Source organism: Zingiber officinale, chromosome 2A (genome assembly GCF_018446385.1).
Source record: "Zingiber officinale cultivar Zhangliang chromosome 2A, Zo_v1.1, whole genome shotgun sequence".
Classification (NCBI taxonomy): domain Eukaryota; kingdom Viridiplantae; phylum Streptophyta; class Magnoliopsida; order Zingiberales; family Zingiberaceae; genus Zingiber; species Zingiber officinale.
Window position 1 is genome coordinate 54,574,508 of NC_055988.1, and position 22,798 is coordinate 54,597,305.

A 22,798-nucleotide genomic window follows, 5' to 3' on the forward strand; every position below is an offset into this window, starting at 1 on the left:
CCTCGGCAGAAGCTTCGTCGGAGCGGCCGAGATCAGCAGCGAAGAGTTTGGCGATTTGGCGTGGGGAAAATGAGCCGAACTTAGGTTCGGTTAGGTTAGGGACTTTATACCTAGGCTAATTAGATAAATTAACCCCCACCTTAATTGTCGTATTTCTAAACAGGCTTTCTCCTACCCAATTATACCCCTTAAAATTTAACATAATTCCCTAAAAATTCATAAAAATTCCAGTAAACTCCATAAATCCATATCAACTTAATTCCTGATAAATTATTCATGAAAACATATTTATTCATCATTTTTTTAATAAGTTTTATGCATATTTAGGTCATAAAATTTATTTAAGTTCGGATATACCATATCTGATTTAATTAACATAATTAAAACTGTCCACCTAAGTTAAACTCCATTCTAATTATACCCCACTAATTAAATAATTACTCTTAATTTAAAACAATTATTTTTGGGACATTACAATTCTCCCCCCCTTAAATAAAATTTCGTCCTCGAAATTGAATCTTACTCAACAATTCTGGATAGTGGCTTCTCATATCTCTCTTGATTTCATCATACCTAATCTCTTAATATGGTTGAAACCTTGTTTAAGCTTATCTTATATATGTTAACCGAATCCCTCTTAGTAATCACTGCAACCAACACATAATCCATTGTATTATGGATTTGTTGTATCATATTCTATATAAATAAAAGGCATTTGTTTTGGTTATTATACTTACTTGTATTGGTGCCAAATAAACTAAGTATAATAACATCCTTGAGTAGAAGGTTCTCACCTATATCAATCAGTTAGTTGAATCGATAGTGAGATGATATAGGGAACACTACTCTTAATCATTCCTAGTTGAGCATTAACATTCAGGGACAATGTTAATGCAATAAGACTAGCATGTAGGTCAACTCGATGACTTGATCTCACAAGTTATGGATATAGAGATATCAAGTTGACACATGGGTATAAATTAGAGAATGTATACTGAATGACCCGCCATGAGAAAGTATCATGGATCGTTATATGAGTGTCATATACTTTCTCATGTGGCTATTAGTATGACTATTAATCCTTAGACCTGAAGTCACCATGGTTCCCTACATAAGGAGTTATGTACTTTGGTTTCGTCAAACGTCACCCGTAACTGGGTGGACTATAAAGGCGATTACTGGGTATGTAACAAATTATGCGGAGGGATGTGAGTGATGTAGATGGGATCTATCCCTCCTATATGATGGGAGAGACATCGGTATTCTTGATAGAGTGAGACCATGAAGTGCATGACCATGCCCAAATGAGTCAATATGAGATATTGAGCTCATTTGATTTAGTGAGTCTACTTGGAGTTCAGGATTTAGATTGATCAGAGGATGACACGGTCTATGCTTCACATTGATCAATCTAGATGTCTAGGATAGAAGGGCACTTGTCATATTTTGTGAGGAGTCACAATTAGTAGTCACAAGGTGATGTTGGATCTCAACATTCTTGTAACATTGGGTAGTAATGATGTGTTGCTAGATACCGCTCATTACTTATTCTCCTAAATGGGTTTAGGGGCATTGCCAACATTACAAGAACCTATAGGGTCACACACTAAGGACAATTAGATGGAGATTAGGTTCATATGATGAACCAAGAGGATTAGATTCATTTGATGAATCAAATTGGATTAAGAGTAATCCTAATTGGGCTAATTGAGTTGGACTCAAGTTAATTCATGTGTTCAATGAGTCTAATTTAGATTATGACTCATTGAATCAATTTAATTAAATGAATTAGATTCATTATATTAAATTGGCTTGAATTAAATGGTTGGATTAGATCAACCATGAGAGAGATTAAGTCAAGTTTGACTTGACTTGAGAGGAAGAGGAAGAGTCAAGTTTGACTTGACTATTTGCCACATCATTAGTGATTTGGCATTAGGAGGACTAATGATGATGTGCCACATCATCAAAGTGTGCCACCTCATGGGGGTTACAAAGCTATTCTCTTTAATGGCTACATTTAATGAGGATGGGGGTTACACCTTGTGAATGTGGTCGGCCACTTATGGGGAATGAATTGGATTCATTTCATTCAAGGCAATTCACTTCATCTCCTTCCTCTAGCTCTCCCTCTCCCTCTCCTCCTCAACTTGGCCGAATCATCAAAAGGTGCTGGCACACCTTTTTGTGTGATTTTTCCATCTACATGTTCGTGTGGATACGTATAGAGAGTTGTCTACGTTGACAACTTAGAGATCTGGCACCGTTTGGACGAGCGGGAACGCGAAAGGCTTTGCTACAAGGGTAATACTCTTATCTACTGTAGATCTAGAGTTTGAAACTCGTACTCCTATGTTTTTCAAATTTTATTCTTCGCACGGATCCGTTGGATAGGGAGATTCGGGGTTTCCCCGACGCGAAAAGCGGTTTTCGCGGCCCGAAAATTCCAACATTTTCTCCCTATGAAATCTAATTCACAAGAAGAAGTCCTCAAGATCTACTCCTTACAAGTAAGAGAAGCAAAAGGGAGAACTAGAATGAGAAGCTTTCTTCTTCCTCTTCACAAGGGTACCTTCTTTTAAGAAAAAACAAGCAAGAGGATGTAAGTATCCCCTCACCTGTGGTACAAGTAGTTCATGTATTTTTCCATGAGTTTAGATTGCTTAAAAATCTAGGGTTGCTTCTTGAAACTTTCGACCACCAAAGTATAAAAACTTAAGGAAGCTTAAGACCTAAACTAAACATGCTCACCATGATTCTTATGATATGTACCCTATGATAGAAGATTAGTTTAGTGTTCTTATGCTTGTACGTTGCTTAGAACTTAGATTCATGTTCCTTAACCATTCGGCCATGATAAGATTAAAAGACCTAGGAAAGCTTAAGACCTAACTAAACATGCTCACGATGTTCCTTATGATATGTAACTTAGGATATGAGTTTTGTTTAAAATTCTTATGTTTTTATTTATGTTGCTTGTAGTCTAGACCTATGCCTAGAAGGTTTCGAACATGATAGAAATGAAGGCCTAGGAGAGTTTAAAATTCAATCTATCATGCTCATGACTTTCCTTATGATATGATTGTTGGTTGCTACTCGGAAAAACTAATGGTTCCTCTGTACAAAAATTTTGTACAAGATCTGAACCTTTCCTAGCTACCATGTGTTCTTTTAAATTAAACTTGGATCACCTGCGGAACTTAACACGTTTGATCCCAAGTTTAACTTATATGTTCTTTTAGGTTTAGATTTGGATCTCCTGTGGAACTTAACACGTTCGATCCAAATTACCTAGGTCACAAAGTTGATTAAATATTAATTTCCAAATTTGGCTTCCAGGACTGCATGGTGAGGCACATGACCTTTTTGGATTGGGAGCAACCACCACCGCCTAGATAAAGCCTTTTAAGGAAAGTTAATATTTAATTTCCTTAAATAACTCTAGGTTAACCAAAAAGAATAATCAAAGCACAAGTTCGAAAAGAAAACAAAAGAACACAACATCGAAAACTAATTCAAAACCTAGAATCACATGCCTCTTGTATTTGGTATTTTTACAAAGAAATAAAACTAGTATGATGCGGAAAATAATTACTAGTTATACCTTTCTTTGTGAACTTTCAATGACCTCTTGATCTTCTACCGTATTCCTCTTCTAACCTCAGACATTGTGTGGGCAATGATCTTCCGAGATGAGAACCACCAAGGCACCTTCTTCTTCCCTCCTTCAAGTTTAGGCCAAGCAAAAACTTCCAAAGGATGAAGAACTTTTTCCACCAACCAAGCTCCAAGGGATGCAAGAAACAAGCCTCCTTTCTCTCCTTTTCTCCAAGCTAGATCCGGCCACTTCTATGTCTCCAAGAGGTGATGAAGTCTCGGCCACAAGAAGGAGAAGAGAGAAGGGGAAGGGGAACCTCTAGGGGCCGGCCACACCTAGGAAGAAAAGAGAGGAAGAAAAAGAATAGAGTCGTTCGTCATTAAGGCACCTCTACCCCCTCTTTTATAATCCTTGGTCTTGGCAAATAAGGAAATTTTAATAAAAACTTCCTTAATTCCTTTGCCATGAAAAAGAAAAAATTATTTAATTAAAAATAATTTTCTTTTCATAATATCAATGGCCGGCCATCTACAATCCCCAAATCAAGGAAAGTTTTAATTAAAACAAGAATTAAAACTTCCTAATTTGTTTCCGTAAATTTATAAAAATTTCTCTAATAATTTTTATCCCTTCATGATTGGTTAAAAAGGAAATTAAAATATTTCTTTTAAACATGTGGATAATTTCTAAAAAGGAATGTTATCTCTAAAAATTAAAATCTCCTTTCAATCTACAAATAAGGAAAGATATTAATTTTTCTTAATCTTTTGTAGAAACTAATAAAAGAGAATTTTTAATTTTTAAACTTTCTTTTAAATCATAAACACGATTAAAAAGAAAGTTTTTACCAAAATTAAAATCAACCTTTAAATCTACAAATAAGGAAAGAGATTTAGCTCTTCTCTTAATCTTTTGTAGAATCTTATAAAAGGAAAGATTTAAATTTTTAAACTCTCTTTTAAATCATGTTATCCATTTAAGAAAAATTTTTAAAATTAAAATTTCTTTTTATTTTAATAGGGTCGGCCACCTAAGCTTGAGTTCAAGCTAGGGCCGACCACATGAATTCACCCATGAACCAAGCCATGACCGGCCCTAGCTTGGTCTCCAAGATAGCTTGGCCGGCCCCTATAGGATGGGTAAGAAGGTGGGTATAGGTGGGTATAGTACTCTATAATTAATAGGTTACGATAGGGACCGAGAGGAGGAATTGGTTTTGGTCTCCTGATAAAATTAAGCATCCCGTGTTCGCCCCGAACACACAACTTAATTTTGTCAATAATAATTCATTCCACTAGAGAACTATCATTGAACTACCGCACCAATCCCAAATTACATTTTTGGGCTCCTTCTTATTATGAGTGTGTTAGTCTCCCTGTGTTTAAGATAATGAATGTCCACTAATTAAATGAATTACTGACAACTCACTTAATTAATATCTTAGTCCAAGAGTAGTACCACTCAACATTATCATCATGTCGGACTAAGTCCACCTGCAGGGTTTAACATGACAATCCTTATGAGCTCCTCTTGGGGACATTCTCAACCAAGATTTCTAGGACACAGTTTCCTTCTATAATCAACAACACACACTATAAGTGATATCATTTCCCAACTTATCGGGCTTATTGATTTATTGAACTAAATCTCACCCATTGATAAATTTAAGAAATAAATATCAAATATATGTGCTTGTTATTATATTAGGATTAAGAGCACATACTTCCATAATAACTGAGGTCTTTGTTCCTTTATAAAGTCAGTATAAAAGAAACGACCTCTAATGGTCCTACTCAATACACTCTAAGTGTACTAGTGTAATTATATAGTTAAGATAAACTAATTCCTAATTACACTATGACATTCCAATTTGTTGTTCCTTTCCATCTTGGTCGCGAGCTACTGTTTATAATTTATAAGGTGCTGATAACATGATCCTCTGTGTGTGATACCACACACCATGTTATCTACAATATAAATTAATTGAAAACTACATTTATCATAAATGTAGACATTTGACCAATGTGATTCTTATTTCTAGATAAATGTTTATACCAAACGCTAGACTTTTAGTATACATCCTAACAATCTCCCACTTATACTAAAAGACTAAGCTGCTATATCTGCTGCCATACATTTGATTCAACCCTTCAACACGCCTAACAAAAACTCTTGCCTTAAGAGCCTTAGTGAGAAGATCTATAGGTCATCATCTAATGCAATCTAGGCAGTAACAATTTCTCCTCGTTTATACGATTTCTCGTATTGGGTGGTACTTGTGCTCTATTGTGTTTACTTGCCTTTTAGACTCATTGTTTCTTCTAGTTTGCTACTACACCACTATTATTACAATAAATTGTAATAATATTTGGACAAACTAGAAATCATATCTAAGTCTATCTTGAGGTTATTGAGTCATTCAGCTTTTATGGCTACCTCAGAGGCTTGCCATATACTCAGCTTCTATGGTGGAGTCCAGAAAAATACCTATGCTTATCACTCTTTCATAGTTATGACTTTACCTCCTAAAGTAAACACAAAACCCCGAGGTTGACTTATTATTGTCCCTATCCGATTGGAAGTCAAAATCCGTGCAACCCACAGGGACCAAATTAACTGCCTTGTAAGCTAGCATATAATCTCTAGTGCCTCTAAGGTACTTCAATATATGCTTTACTGCAGTCCAATGTCCTTGTCCAGGGTTACTTTGATATCTGCTAACTATGCCCTTGGCAAAACAGATTTCTGATCTCGTGCATAGCATACACCGATAGCCGAAGCATAAAGAACTGCCTTCATTTCCTCTATCTCCTTTGATGTCTACGGAGACATTTCTTTAGATAAAGTTACTCCATGCTAAAAAGGTAAGAAACCTTTCTTGGAGTTTTGCATGCTTAAAACGAGCAAGGATTTTTTCGACATATGAAGCTTGGGATAAGTAAAATATTCTTTTCTTGTGATCCCTTATTACTTTAATCCCAAGAATATATACATTCTCCCAAGTCCTTCATATTGAATTGTTTGGACAACCATACCCTTACTTCTGACAACATTTTGATATTGTTTCCAACTACCAAAAATGTTTTCTACGTATAGTACAAGAAATACCACCACGTTTCCATCACACTTTTTGTATATACAAGACTTATCCGGCTACTAAATAAATCCATAGGTCTGGATTACTTTGATAAACCGGATGTTCCAAGACCTTGAAGTTTTACCTCAGTCCATAGACTGATTGAGCTTGCACACAAGATGCTCTTTTCCCTTTGCAATGAACCCTTCTGGTTGCTTTATATGGATGCTTTCTTCAAGACTTCCATTAAGGAATGCTGTCTTGACATCCACTTGCCAAATAGATAAAAGAATCCAGATAGACTTAAGCATGACTACAAGTAAAAAAGTTTCCTTTTTCATCAAACCTTGCTTTGAAAGTTTCCACCTTCCTGTCTATCCATCTTTTCCTATTGTAGACCTATTTTTACCCAATGACTTTTACACCATCTGGTGGTTCTACAAGCTTCCAGATTTTATTAGAATACATATATTCTAATTCTGTATTCATTGCTCCTTGCCAAGATGCTGCATCTTTATCTTGGAGTGCTTCATCATATGTCCGGGATCAGGCTCATGTTCATTTGGGATCAAGTCCAAAAACTCTCCCAAAACATGAATCTTTTAGGTTTGCTTGACAACCCTCCCACTACGATGAGTCACTGTCTGTGTATCATTTATGATACGTGTTGCAGTTTCTTATGATATTTCATCTTGTACAGTTGGTACTAGATTAGACATGTCCTTTCTTAAGAACAAATTTACTTATGGGCTTGTGGTTCGTTACATATTCCTTTTCTAAAAATCGGTGATTGATGCTAACAATGTCCTTCTGATTTTTAAGACTATAAACCTACTTTCGTTTCACTAGGATAACCCACAAACAAGTGAATTCCTGTCCAACTTATCATTGTCTCTCTTCAGCATATGTGCTGGACTACCCGAATCCGAATATGCTTCAAAATAGGCTTACGCCTATTCAGTAATTCTATATGAGTAGAGAGTTTTGACTTGGAAGGTACTATGTTCACTTCCATTTCCAGAGTATATCCTTAAAACAAATTTGGTAAATAATTCATCATCAATCTACTTATTTCCATAAGAGTCCTATACCTTCTTTCTACTACACCATTCTGTTGGGGTGTACTTGGTGCAGTTAGTTGGGATTGAATCCCAACTTCTGATAAGTGACTCCTAAATTCTCCCAAGAGGTACTTGCCACTACGATCTCACCGTAGTGTCTTGATACTTTTACTTTGACGTTTCTCCGCATCAGCCTCGTACTCTTTGAACTAATCAAAGCACTTAGACTTGTGGCACATCAAGTAAATGTATCCATATCTCAAATAGTTGTCTATAAAATAGATGAAATATTTGAAACATCCTCTTGCCTAGATAGTCAAAGGTCTTCACAAATCAGAATGAACCTATTCTTATATATCTTTGGCTCCAAACCCCTTAGACTTAAAAGCTTCTTGGTTATTTTTCCTTCCAAGTAAGACTCGTAGGTTGGAAAATTTTCCTCTACCAATGAACCCAAGAGTTCATCGATTATTATCCTTTGAATCCTACTCAAGTTGATATAACCTAATCTTAGATGCCAAAGATATGTTTGGTTCATTTTGAAGGTTCTTTCTCTTATTAAAGTTAGAGGATGTGTTATCAATTTCCATTTATTGCATCGTGGGAGTTATTGGATTATAAATTATCAACCAACGTACCAGAATAAATATCTTTTCTACTTTCTTGATAACAACTTTGTTATCAAAAATAGACACAATATCTAATCTTTAATAGTTTAGAAACTGAAAACAAGTTCTTTCTAAACTTAGTATGTAAAGACAATTTTTTAAAATCCATATTTTATTCCTATCAGAGGGTAAACATCTCCCACTGCAATAACTACCACTTTTTGCAGTAATGCCCATGTAGATGGTGATTTACCTTTCATATAGTTATCGGGTTTCCTGGAACCCTTGCAATGAGTTGCAGACATGATCAGTGGCTCCTGTATCTACACACCAGGTGCTGGTAGATAATACCACTAAACATGTATCAACTAATGAATAAAATACACCTATCTTGTTCTTAATTTTAAGAGGACAGTCTACCTTAATATTCAAGTCCTATTTCCAATCATTATAATTGGGACTACTAAATCTTTTCTATAGTATAACAACTAGGGGATTGACAAACATTTTAAATAATCTTAAGAATCACAAAAATATTTGGTCAAGACCAACACTTTTAAAATCCCCATGGATTTTGTATGCCACGATAGTATGGACATATACAAATTCAAAAAGGAGATTTTATCCATTAATTTTATTATCTCGTCATCTTAACTTTATGACAAATAAAATTAATAGTTGGTCTATCTTAGATCAAATATTTTGGTCAAAACTTTGAATTTAAAATAACATTGATTCCTCAAATAATATTATTTAAATTCACCAACACCTCAAACACTGTGAATTTTGCATGCCACGATAGTGAGGACGTATACAAATTCAAACATTTGTAAGAGGAGGGTTTTACCCATTAATTACCTTGTCAAAAAAACTTTATGACAAATAAAATTACCTCAAACACCATAAATTTTGTATGCCACGATAGTGTGGACATATACAAAATCAGACATTTGTAATAGGGGTTTTAATTTTATTATCTTGTCAACTTATCTTTTTGATAAATTAATAATTGGTTTTGCTTTGGTCACACAAATAATAGTAGTGACTCCGATGGGGAGGATACTATTAGATGTGCCTAAGTGTATACCATTACTTGACACTTAGTCCATCAAATAAGATTGTGCCCCTTCCGATGGGGAAGATCACACGCTCTTAGCTAATTTTCTATAGTCATCCAAAATGGAAGTTTAATCTAGTGATCCACAAACAAGATCATCCGATATGGAGGAAGGCACTCAGAGCCAACGCGCAAGCTTGTTGCATCACTTATAAACCAGTAATGGAGACCGTGGAATTTATTTTAAAAAAAATCCCTCTCCCACTTAGTTATTTAAAGTGAGAAATTTTGACTATGCTAGCCTACTTAACATGCATACTAACAAGCACACACATCACAGCATAAAAAGCAATAAATAGAAAAACTAATTTTCAACTATTATGGCTTTTATCTATTGCTGTCCTCCGTGTGTCGCCAACCCTAGCTGCTGCCATCTTTGGCCACCGCTACCGGGTCTAGTTGTCGCATCCATCATGCTCCTTGTTCTGCTGCGCCTCTGGTCCTCAAAAGGTTCCATGCCTTGCAAGATTCAATCCGCGACATTAATAGAATTTTACATTTTTCGATCCTATATTCCTCGAAGGAATGTACATGTAAACTAGATCGAACATAAAATAAAATTTATATCCATCGATCCTATATTCCATAAAAGGAATGTACATGTAACTAAATCAAACATAAATTAAAATTTACATCCATCGATCCTATATTCCATAAAAGGAATGTACATGTAACTAGATCAAAAAATAAAATCCTAATAAAACTAAATACAGCTCCTGCTGTATTTTATAATACAATCATACACAAACAATAAAATGTCCTTGACATGTCCAAGGTTCCAATCACACACATAATATCTATAAGCCATAATAGTTGGATCCTGCATCCACAAAGTTAGCACATCCTACTATTATCCTGCCTAAATCATGTATGACATGTGCATAATTAAACTAATACCAAATACACAGAGGCAAAACCCTAGCTCTGATACCAATTGTTGGTTGCTACTCGAAAAACCTAATGGTTCCTCTGTACAAAAATTTTGTACAAGATCTGAACCTTTCCTAGCTACCATGTGTTCTTTTAAATTAAACTTGGATCGCCTGCGGAACTTAACACGTTTGATCCCAAGTTTAACTTATATGTTCTTTTAGGTTTAGATTTGGATCACTTGCGGAACTTAACACGTTCGATCCAAATCTCCTAGGTCACAAAGTTGATTAAATATTAATTTCTAAATTTGGCTTCCAGGACTGCATAGCAAGGCACATGGCCTTCTTGGATATGGGAGCAACCACCACCGCCTAGACAAAGCCTTTTAAGGAAAGTTAATATTTAATTTCTTAAATAACTCTAGGTTAACCAAAAAGAATAATCGAAGCACAAGTTCGAAAAGAAAACAAAAAAACACAACATCGAAAACTAATTCGAAACCTAGAATCACATGCCTCTTGTATTTGGTATTTTTACAAAGAAATAAAACTAGTATGATGCGTAAAATAATTACTAGTTATACCTTTCTTTGTGAACTTTCAATGACCTCTTGATCTTCTACCGTATTCCTCTTCTAACCTCGGACATTGTGCGGGCAATGATCTTCCGAGATGAAAACCACCAAGGTACCTTCTTCTTCCTTCCTTCAAGTTTCGGCCAAGCAAAAACTTCCAAAGGATGAAGAACTTTTTCCACCAACCAAGCTCCAAGGGATGCAAGAAACAAGCCTCCTTTCTCTACTTTTCTCCAAGCTAGATCCGGCCACTTCTATGTCTCCAAGAGGTGATGAAGTCTCAGCCACAAGAAGGAGAAGAGAGAAGGGGAAGGGGAACCTCTAGGGGCCGGCCACACCTAGGAAGAAAAGAGAGGAAGAAAAAGAATAGAGTCGTTCGTCATTAAGGCACCTCTACCCCCTCTTTTATAATCCTTGGTCTTGGCAAATAAGGAAATTTTAATAAAAACTTCCTTAATTCCTTTGCCATGAAAAAGAAAAAATTATTTAATTAAAAATAATTTTCTTTTCATAATATCTATGGACGGCCACCTACAATCCCCAAATCAAGGAAAGTTTTAATTAAAACAAGAATTAAAACTACCTAATTTGTTTCCGGAAATTTATAAAAATTTCTCTAATAATTTTTATTCCTTCATGATTGGTTAAAAGGAAATTAAAATATTTCTTTTAAACATGTGGATAATTTCCAAAAAGGAAAGTTATCTCTAAAAATTAAAATCTCCTTTCAATCTACAAATAAGGAAAGATATTTAATCTTTTCTTAATCTTTTGTAGAAACTAATAAAAGAGAATTTTTAATTTTTAAACTTTCTTTTAAATCATAAACATGATTAAAAGGAAAGTTTTTACCAAAATTAAAATCAACCTTTAAATCTACAAATAAGGAAAGATATTTAGCTCTTCTCTTAATCTTTTGTAGAATCTTATAAAAGGAAAGATTTAAAATTTTAAACTCTCTTTTAAATCATGTTATCCACATAAGAAAAATTTTTAAAATTAAAATTCCTTTTTATTTTAATAGGGCCGGCCACCTAAGCTTGAGCTCAAGCTAGGGCTGGCCACATGAATTCACCCATGAACCAAGCCATGGCCGACCCTAGCTTGGTCACCAAGCTAGCTTGGCCGACCCCTATAGGATGGGTAAGAAGGTGGGTATAGGTGGGTATAGTACTCTATAATTAAGAGGCTATGATAGGGACTGAGAGGTGGAATTGGTTTTGGTCTCCCGATAAAATTAAGCATCCCGTGTTCGCCCCGAACACACAACTTAATTTTATCAATAATAAATCATTCCACTAGAGAACTATCATTGAATAACCGCACCAATACCAAATTATATTTTTGGGGTCCTTCTTATTATGAGTGTGTTAGTTTCCCTGTGTTTAAGATAATGAATGCCCACTAATTAAATGAATTACTGATAACTCACTTAATTAATATCTTAGTCCAAGAGTAATACCACTCAACATTATCATCATGTCGGACTAAGTCCACCTGCAGGGTTTAACATGACAATCCTTATGAGCTCCTCTTGGGGACATTCTCAACCTAGATTTCTAGGACACAGTTTCCTTCTATAATCAACAACACACACTATAAGTGATATCATTTCCCAACTTATCGGGCTTATTGATTTATCGAACTAAATCTCACCCATTAATAAATTAAAGAAATAAATATCAAATATATGTGCTTGTTATTATATTAGGATTAAGAGCACACACTTCCATAATAACTGAGGTCTTTGTTCCTTTATAAAGTCAGTATAAAATAAACGACCTCTAATGGTCCTACTCAATACACTCTAAGTGTACTAGCGTAATTATATAGTTAAGATAAACTAATACCTAATTACACTACGACCTTCCAATGATTTGCTCCTTTCCATCTTGGTCGTGAGCTACTGTTTATAATTTATAAGGTGCTGATAACATGATCCTCTGTGTGTGACACCACACACCATGTTATCTACAATATAAATTAATTGAACAACTACATTTATCATAAATGTAGACATTTGACCAATGTGATTCTTATTTCTAAATAAATGTTTATACCAAAAGCTAGACTTTTAGTATACATCCTAACAATGATATGAAGTTAGCTTGATATTCTTATGCTTGTATGTTGCTTAGACTTAGTTTCATGCTCCTTAAACATTCGGCCATAACAAGATTAAAATACCTAGGAAGCTTAGAACCTAAACTAAACATGATAATGACGTTCTTTATAATAAGTGTTATGAAATTGGTTTAGGGTTCATATGCTTTTATGTTACTTGTAACCTAGATTCATGCTTGGCAAGTTTCGGCCATAATAGTATTAAAAGACCTAGGAAGCTTAGAACCTAAAATAAACATGCTCATTATGTTCTTTATGATAAGTGTTATGAAATTGGTTTAGGGTTCATATGCTTTTATGCTACTTGTAACCTAGATTTATGTTTGGCAAGTTTCGGCCATGATAGGATTAAAAGACCTAGGAAGCTTAGAACCTAAACTAAGCATGCTAATGATGTTCTTTATGATAAGTGTTATGAAGTTGGTTTAGGGTTCATATGCTTTTATGTTACTTGTAACCTAGATTCATGCTTGGCAAGTTTCGGCCATAATAGGATTAAAAGACCTAGGAAGCTTAGAACCTAAACTAAACATGTACATGATGTTCTTTATGATAAGTGTTATGAAGTTGGTTTAGGGTTCATATGCTTTTATGTTACTTGTAACCTAGGACAATACCTTGCATGTTTCGGCCACTCCATGGAATTAGGGTTAGAGATCCAATTATGATTTACTATGTGTCTCACATGCTATGATATGAATTAGGAGATGCTAGTTAATGTTTTCCATGCATGATTATGTTTCCCTATGATATGTTATATGCTCATTTATGTATGCTTATGAATCATGCATGATAATGACTCTTATGATGGGCTATATGCTCAAGTATGCATGCTTTATGATATGACAAGTAAAGGCCTAAGAGATGCTTCCCTATTAGTTGGGACTAAGAGCACTCTTTATGATATGACAAGTAAAGGCCTAAGAGTTGCTTCCCTATTAGATAGGACTAAGAGCACTCTTCATGATATGATAAGTAAATATAACATGCTACTTTACTTTTTATGTGGCTTGTACCGGACCTTAGTGTCCAAGGGATGGGCTCCTTAGTTCGCCCCTAGTTCGACGGACGTAGTACGAACCTAGTTTCCTAGTAGGTTCGGGACTAGCTACCCCGTCCTAGGGATTGCGCGCATTTATGTTATGTCGTACATAGCCGGGCCCTCATATTGAGATTATATTTAAGTATTATATGATATATTTTTTAAAGGCATCTTGCACATGACATGACGTATGTTTTTGAAAGACATCTTGCATATACTTTTATGATATGATAGGTTATGATATGATATGATATGACATGATGATATGATATGATATGACATGATACTCTTTTATGGTATGATATGATATGACATGATGCTCTTCCATGATATGATAGGTATGACATGATACTTTTATATACAATGATATGATATGATATGTTATGATACTCTTTTACATGATATGATGTTTTAGATGATTATGTCTCCATGCTATATGCTTATGTGATTATCCTATGATACACGATTTTTGTGAGTAGGAAAGGATCTTACTAAACCTGTGTGCTTATAGTTTACTTTCCTTGTACCGCAGATAAAGGTAAAGGATGGATAAACTAAGGGAGCAGCAGGAGAGGCAAGAGATATGTGTGGTGGTAGCTCGGCTAAGGAAAAAGACCCGCTTATGTTAATTTAAGCTTGATATGAACTATGCCTACCTTATGTGAATGTTTTGCATGATTCCTTAATACTTATTCATGCTTATGTTAGAAATCGATATCATGACTTCTTAAATTTAAAGTTATGCTAAACATGCTCATATGATTATTGTTGGTGCAATTTCCAGTAGGTCAAGGTTGACCTAGTTGACCAAGCGTAAACCTTGGTCATGGTTTCGATGTTTGACAATACAGAAAGACATGTAGACATGGACAATGCAGGTGCAGTTGTCCATGCGGAGAGATACTGATCAGGGTCTGATCAGGTTGGATGAAGAAGAGTCAAGTAGGTCAAGGTTGACCGGATACTTGACTGGAAAGTCCTGGTGAGTGAAACCAGGCAGTTCGGAAAGTCCTGGTGAGTAAAGCCTGGCAGTCGGGAAATCCTGGTGAGTGAAACCAGGTAAAAATCCTAGTGAGTGAAGCTAGGTGAAAACGAAAGTCCTGGTGAGTGAAGCCAGGTAGTTGGAGAAAGTCCTGGTGAGTGAAGCCAGGCAGATGGGAAACCCTGGTGAGTGAAGCCAGGTAAAAGACCTAGTGAGTGAAGCTAGGCAGTTTGGAAGTCCTGGTGAGTGAAGCCAGGCAAGGGAAAAACAAATGGGTCAAGGTTGACAAGACATCTGGTGAAAAGTCCAAGCAGGGAGCTTGGCACGGGAAAAGTCCAAGTATGGAGACTTGGCATGAAAATTCGGAGAGGGCTCGGTAGCTCGTTCTCCGGACTGTGGTCAGAGAGGGCTCGGTAGCTCGTTCTCTGGACCGGACGAAGTCGAAGAGGGCTCGGTAGCTCGTTCTCAGGACCAAGTAGGGTTTAGGGCTGGGAGCTCTAAATCTGGATCGGTCTGGTGACCGATCCAGTGATACGTTGGGTTATCTGATCGGTCTGGTGACCGATCAGTAACCAAACAGAAGCATTCATTCTGTTGCTTATCTGATCGGTCAGCAGACCGATCAGTGATCGATCAGTAGCATACGGTGAAGTTCTTGATCGGTCTGCAGACCGATCAGGAGACGATCAGAAAGAGATCACCTTCGGGAGGGAAAGGTCCTGATCGGTCATGGGACCGATCAGGGAAGGACCTGATCGGTCTCCATGACCGATCAGGGAAGGGCCTGATCGGTCTTGTGACCGATCAGGACCCTTGTGGACCGATCAGGATGAAGCCTGATCGGTCCACATCCTAGCCGTTGCGTAGCAACGACTAGTTTCTTCTGTGTCTTCTTCGCAGGTTATAAAAGGGATTGAGGAGCTACTGTTCGTTCTTCTTCTTCCTTCTTCCTTCCTCTTCTTTCTACTGAGCTGCTGGTGTGCTCTTGAGCTTTGCTGAGTTCTGAAGCTTCGTGTGAGCTTCTTCGACTGGGTTCCTGCTGTTGTAGGCGTCTCGTGAAGTTGCTGCTTCAACCAGTCAACAAGAAGGCAAGCTAGGGTTATTACATTTGTGTATTATACTTAGTTTCTTGCTGTATTCTTGTACTCCTGTTCATCTTGCTGTTGCAAGACATTGTGGCGAGGTTTCTCCACCCAGAAGGAGTGATTATTAGCCGGGTTTCCGGGGACTCATCCACCGACGGACTGATAGGCTTCGTCCACCTTACGGACACGCCGAGGAGTAGGAGTTTCATCTCCGAACCTCGTTACATCGACGCGTATTGAGGTTTGATTTCTTGTCTTTGTTTCGTTGTTTTTATTTCCGCTGCGCTAACCCTAGTTTGTAGAAAGAACGAACGATTTGGGGTCGGCTATTAACACCCCCCCTCTCTAGCCGCGACCGTCGATCCTAACAAGTGGTATCAGAGCGAGGTCGCTCTTCGTCGGATCAACACCCGAGGGAGCACAAGCTAGAGATGGATCAACTCGGAGAAGACATCACCATTCCACCCTTCTACGACCGCGACGACTTCGCGTATTGGAAGGTAAGAATGAGGTATTTTCTTATGACTAACTTTGAAAATTGGACTTGTGTTCAATTAGGTTTTAGGCCTCCGATGGATAAGGAAGGAAAACCATTAGAGAAGAAGAAGTGGACGAAAGAGCAAATCCACCAATTCACGATTAATGACGAGGTAATGAAAATATTTGAATTCTCATTACCTAATGACATTCTGTGTAAGATAGGTGGTTATAACAATGCCAAGGAGTTGTGGAACAACTTGGCCAAGTTCCATGAGGAGAGCTCCACTTCAAGCCATGAAGAGGAGTCAAGTGAGCTATGTAGCTCACACCATGGAGGAGATGAATTAGAAGTTGAGGATTACTCAACATCTAAGGAAGAAGAGGAGGAGAGCACTTCTTCAAGATTGGAGCAAGAAGAAGAAGCATCTACCTCCGGAAGGGATGAAGGAGAGAGTCTACATTCATCCTCAACCCTAGGTAACTCAAGCACTTTAATTTCAAGCAAATTACACATAATGTGTTTTGAGTGTAGGGAGCTTGGGCACTACAAGAGTAAGTGTCCAAAGAGGGTTAGGAAGACTCCACCGGCGCCAAAGGTCAAGGAAGCCGGAGTCCCGATACGCAAGGGCAAGGAGCACGTGGTGTGCTTTCAATGCAAGCGAAAGGGACACTATAGGAGTCAATGTCCGAGGGGGAGGCAACCTCACAAGGACAAGAGACCGAGCACATCGATAGGGGGAGCTAAGGCAAACCCTAAGGTAACATTTAGGGCTCATTCTTGCAATCATAATAAGAAACATGCTAGTAGTTTTGTTGCTATTGTCAATAATGATAAGCATGTTAATTATAGGAACCAATACACATGCTTAGGTGCCAAACATGTGAGCCTAGATAAGGATAACACTAAGAGAGCCAACACTAGGATCAACTCATCTAAGGTTAAGGATAACCTAGGTAGAAATCCCAAAACAACTAGACATATGCCTAGGAATACCTCAAAGACAAATGACAAGTTAAAACTTGAGGCCTTAGAAGAGGAAAATCAAGTCTTGAGGTCAAGACTTGACTCTTTAGAAAAGACCCTTAAAAATTTTGAAAAGTCAAATATAGGGTCTAAGGGGCAAAAACCAAAGCCCAAGGACATGAAAGGTTTGGGTCACAAACCTAAGTCCCAAGTGGTGAAGCCCACTTATCACAATGTTCCATTAGATTATGGAACAAAATCTAGGGCAAGGAAGATCATCACCAAGGTCACAAGGGGAGTCACCCCTAGAGTTGATCTTGATGAGTCCCAAATGACCAAGGCTTCAAAGCCTAGGAGGGTCATTAGAAGGGTTGCTAGGGAAGTCATCCCTAGTGAATACTTAGTGAACCCAATGAGCTCCAATAGATATTGGGTTCCTAGGAGCATGATTTCATCACGCTAGATGAGTTAGGGTGTACCAACCTTACTTGAATAGGTAGTTAACCTAATCATGGCAAAAGGTGGCACTTTAGGAATTTTCAAGGTGTGATCAAGCCTTGAAAATGAAATTAATAATTATTCCTAAGGTAATTAGGATGTGCCAATCACATTTGAGGAGTTCTCTTAGGTCAATCTAGTTGGCACATAGTGATCTAAAAGTCTTGAGGATATGATTTTAGGTCTATTACACTTAAGAATATAGAACCTATGGCAAAATGATCAAAATTATCAAAAATGGCAACTAAGGCTAGAATTAGGTATCTCCTATACCTTTATGTGTTATTTGTCATATATTGGTTGCCATATGCCATGTCATGACATCATATTTATTTTATGATCATTTAAAATATCATGATAATACTTAGGTTATTTATATGTCATGCTTTATTTAAGTTTCATACTTTATGCCATGACATCATGACATTGGCACATGTTATTATGTATGATATCATTTTATGCCATGTCATCATTTCTTGCATTTATAATCAATGAAATTGATTTAAGGTTAAAAACACAATTTGATATGGAGATCAAATTGATGTTTAGAAAATGAATGAGACCTTAGCCTAAGATAACCTAAACCCATATCTCACATCAAAATTGACTTGAATGTGTTTGATACACCTTAGATGTGTGTGAGATATTAGGATTATGAGTTAGGATCAAGGTGCATAGTTCTTGTACCTAGATGAGCCTAATTCGAAATTGGGGATCATAGGGAAAGCTTATGTACAAGTCATGTACATTTAGCCCAAAGATTGTAGTCCTAAATTAAATGGTTTAAAATCATTTCAAAATTGATTTGAAAAACCTTGATGAAGCTTTTCTAGTGATAGCATTCATCATTGAACAAGTTGATACAAAGATAAGTTAACTTTGAGCTATTTCAAAGACTTTTGAACTTTGTATCAAGATTGAAAAATGGAAGTTATTTTCATAGAAAACTATTTTTCCATGATAGTATATGTTATGAGGAATGTATCCTCAAAGTTTCACAATTTTTGGAATTTTCTGTAATTTTCTAGAGGTTTCTGAATTTCATGGAGAGAAATCAGAACTTATCAGACCTTTATCAGGTTTGTGGACCGATCAGAAGGGTTTCTGATCGGTCCAGGGGAGCCTGGATCGGCCACTGTGACCGATCCAGAGGGAGCCTGATCGGTCTGGTGACCGATCAGGGCGTGCCAACCTGCTGAATTTCGACTGTTTGTCTGAAATTACAGCTATAGAAGTGGTGTTTCAGAGTTCTAAAGGGTTGAAACTCTCCAAGACATTGTTGGTGCAATGGTCAAGGGGGAGTTGACGTTTAGGGGAAAATTTTACCTATTAGTCAAGGGGGAGTTGACTTTTAGGGGGAGTTTTTACTCCTAAAAACTTGAGTGATGTGGGATTTTCACTAAATTGACTATTGACATTAGTATCAAGGGGGAAATTAAGGGTTTCAATGAAAGGTATGGGACTTTCATTAGGAAGAAACTCTTGACCTTGATTCACTCTTTTAGATGTGTGTCAAAAAGGGGGAGAATGGAGAATGTCTAGAGAATGTTCAAGGAAGAACATTGGAGTTAGTAGGAGAGTTTGTTGATCACAACGAGTGAAGTTGTGAACAACGATAACTTACTCTTCAGGGGGAGAGTCTGTTGATGTGCGCCAATAGGGGGAGAATGAAGGGTTTAAGTAAGGCCTTCATTATCTAAGAAGGAGGTTGCCTTCTTAGAAGGAGAATGTAAGGTTGTAACTTATGTTTCATTACCTAGTGGCATGAAGAAAGTTGAGGCTATTGGATTAGACTAACTTAAAGGTATTGTCAAACATCAAAAAGGGGGAGATTGTTGGTGCAATTTCCAGTAGGTCAAGGTTGACCTAGTTGACCAAGCGTAAACCTTGGTCATGGTTTCGATGTTTGACAATACAGAAAGACATGTAGACATGAGCAATGCAGGTGCAGTTGTCCATGCGGAGAGATACTGATCAGGGTCTGATCAGGTTGGATGAAGAAGAGTCAAGTAGGTCAAGGTTGACCGGATACTTGACTGGAAAGTCCTGGTGAGTGAAACCAGGCAGTTCGGAAAGTCCTGGTGAGTAAAGCCAGGCAGTCAGGAAATCCTGGTGAGTGAAACCAGGTGAAAATCCTAGTGAGTGAAGCTAGGTGAAAGCGAAAGTCCTGGTGATTGAAGCCAGACAGTTGGAGAAAGTACTGGTGAGTGAAGCCAGGCAGATGGGAAACCCTGGTGAGTGAAGCCAGGTAAAAGACCTAGTGAGTGAAGCTAGGCAGTTTGGAAGTCCTGGTGAGTGAAGCTAGGCAAGGGAAATCCAAATGGGTCAAGGTTGACCAGACATCTGGTGAAAAGTCCAAGCAGGGAGCTTGGCACGGGAAAAGTCCAAGTATGGAGACTTGGCACGGAAAGTCGGAGAGGGCTCGGTAGCTCGTTCTCCGGACTGTGGTCAGAGAGGGCTCGGTAGCTCGTTCTCTGGACCGGACGAAGTCGGAGAGGGCTCGGTAGCTCGTTCTCAGGACCAAGTAGGGTTTAGGGGAGCTCTAAACCTGGATCGGTCTGGTAACCGATCCAGTGATACGCTGGGTTATCTGATCGGTCTGGTGACCGATCAGTAACCAAACAGAAGTATTCTGTTGCTTATCTGATCGGTCAGCAGACCGATCAGTGATCGATCAGTAGCATACGGTGAAGTTCCTGATCGGTCTGCAGACCGATCAGGAGACGATCAGAAGGAGATCACCTTCGGGAGGGAAAGGTCTTGATCGGTCATGGGACCGATCAGGGAAGGACCTGATCGGTCTCCATGACCGATCAGGGAAGGGCCTGATCGGTCTTGTGACCGATCAGGACCCTTGTGGACCGATCAGGATGAAGCCTGATCGGTCCACATCCTAGCCGTTGCGTAGCAAAGGCTAGTTTCTTCTGTGTCTTCTTCGCAGGTTATAAAAGGGATTGAGGAGCTACTGTTCGTTCTTCTTCTTCCTTCTTCCTTCCTCTTCTTTCTACTGAGCTGCTGGTGTGCTCTTGAGCTTTGCTGAGTTCCGAAGCTTCGTGTGAGCTTCTTCGACTGGGTTCCTGCTGTTGTAGGCGTCTCGTGAAGTTGCTGCTTCAACCAGTCGACAAGAAGGCAAGCTAGGGTTATGACATTTGTGTATTATACTTAGTTTCTTGCTGTATTCTTGTACTCCTGTTCATCTTGCTGTTGCAAGACATTGTGGCGAGGTTTCTCCACCCAGAAGGAGTGATTATTAGCCGGGTTTCCAGGGACTCATCCACCGACGGATTGATAGGCTTCGTCCACCTTACGGACACGCCGAGGAGTAGGAGTTTCATCTCCGAACCTCGTTACATCGATGCGTATTGAGGTTTGATTTCTTGTCTTTGTTTCGTTGTTTTTATTTCCGCTGCGCTAACCCTAGTTTGTAGAAAGAACGAACGATTTGGGGTCGGCTATTCACACCCCCCCTCTCTAGCCGCGACCGTCGATCCTAACAATTATAAATGTTTAGATAATTAGTTATTTGGGTTTAAAAGAAAAATAAAATAAAATTATAAATGAATATATAAATAAATACTTGCGCTGCTTTAGAAATTAATTAATATGCATATATGTCCCCGTAACCCCGCCCTACCAGAGGGGCGGGCGTTACAAAAAGACTGAGGGATAAACTGATTAAGGGGAATATTAAAGTAGATACTAACATCAGAAAAAAAGGGATGAAGAGGGAATTGAAAACCTTGTAGAACTTGGTCTTGAAAGATAGATATACACCCTAGAGGAGGGAGATGGGGGTTGACTTCAGGAGTGGGACGAACTATGTAGGAAGGAAAACCATAGCTCATTTATAAATCCATTTCCTCTGTCTCTGTGAGGTCAGAAACACACGAAAGAAACTACGCAGGAGGAGAAGAAGCCATGGCGGAATAGTAGAAGGAAGGTGAATCGAGGAAGGCGAAGAAAAAGTCGAGAAGCGAAAGAGAACGTCTTAAACCCTTGCTTTTCCTTTCGATCCTATGCTAAAACCCCCAAATAAAGATAGCAGAAGAAGTAGAATAAGGAAGAGTACTTGGAATCCTAACCGTCATAAATAGGTAAGGCCATCAAAGGATAAAATCGAATTCAAAAAGAAGGAGGAATCCCAAGAAAAAGATGGTGAGTTGGGTAATCTTCCTCGGGAAACGCGATCGAATTTCTCTCGATATGGACTTGATTCTTAACAGAATCAAACAAACGGGGAAAATCGGTCGGGTATCAGATTGATAAAATGATTTCAAATTATCTATCTGAGCAAAACAATAAACCCGGGTAAGCGTAATAAACCAGACAGGATATATAGGCATGAGTATGGATCGGTCGGGCACGATAAACCGATCGTGATAAATACTATCCTAATATGTCGATCAGAGGTTTATAATGGTAAGACAGGTGACACTCGCCATGATAAACCAGAACGAAATTGGGGTAAGCATAATGCGCTAGATGATATTCATAAAAACAAATATACATTGATCGGGTATAATAAATCGACCGATATTGAGAGTATTGCGATAAGCTGCACTAAATCGAACAGGACTTAATTAACTACAAAACACCAGGCGATACTTGTCAATACTAGTATGCATCGACCGGTCACAATGGATCGGTCGAAATAAAGGACATTATAGTTATTGAGTGAAGTTTTATGGTGGCTAGCCGGGCGACATTCAACATACC